Genomic DNA, 1092 nt, shown 5'->3' with positions numbered 1-1092 from the left:
ACACACACACACACACACACACACACACACACACACACACACACACACACACACACAGATGATCTGAGCACGTGCAGAGCTGAGGCATCAGAGATGAAATAATCATGAAGATGATCAAACGCCTGATGGTTTTTCACAATAAAAGCACAGAAACAAACAGGTTCTGTTCAGAATGATCCACACTGAGGATCAACTAAACAAAAGGTCAAAGGTCAGATCAGCGGCAGGAGAGAAGGCCTCTCTGATTCTTTGCATCATAAAAGTCGATCCAAACATGAAACTGATCAAACGCTCAGTGTTTTTATCTCTCAGCTCTGATATTGGCTCCTCCCCCTGAAGAGGAAAGTTTCGCCTGAATGAGTGAAGTTTGTTGATGAAACGTTCGGGGTGGCGTAACAATCCTGATGAAAAGCAACACTTTGAATCAGATCTGTTTTCGCAGCAGTGACAGCCTCACACACATCAGGATGTTTGTTCTTTCAGGAAGCTGCTGTTTACACATCAGAGCGCCGCTAACGTTAGCTTCTGCTGAATTATGCACACGTTTGGCTAACGGCCGTTTTCCTGATGCAACGCTTTCAGCCGCTTGCAGCCGCGAGGTCGCTGGCGTTTCAGCGTTAAAAGGCAGATAATCGTCAGGATGGATTTACAAACTTCCTGTGAACAGATTCGGGTGTTGTTGAGGAAAGAGCGGGGGGCGGGGCTTTGTTTCCCAGCAGCCCCGGCTGTCATCTATAATTCACGGCGGTTAATGGCCGCTCATATTTTGGGGAAACTCCATTTGCAGGAATCAATGGAACAAATAAGGAGCGGCTGGTTTTTCAGGCGGCGGCTCGGAGCTGACAGGGAGGAGAGGTGACGGATAATCTGATCTGAGGCCAGATTTAAGGCTGATTAATAAATTCATTAAGTGCCCCCAACAAAAAATAAATTATTCACTCGTTCAGCCATCAAAAAAAAAAAAAAAAGATCCTAATAAGAGCTGGCCCACATATTGAGATGCACGAGTGCAGCTAATGACCTGGATCTGGACCGTCGGTGTTGACTCCCAGGAATTTTACTGTTTTAAGTGTGTGTGTGTGTGTGTGTGTG

The sequence above is a fragment of the Austrofundulus limnaeus genome, unplaced genomic scaffold (genome assembly GCF_001266775.1).
Source record: "Austrofundulus limnaeus strain Quisiro unplaced genomic scaffold, Austrofundulus_limnaeus-1.0 Scaffold89, whole genome shotgun sequence".
Taxonomy (NCBI): Eukaryota; Metazoa; Chordata; class Actinopteri; order Cyprinodontiformes; family Rivulidae; genus Austrofundulus; species Austrofundulus limnaeus.
This window is presented reverse-complemented; position numbering follows the sequence as displayed.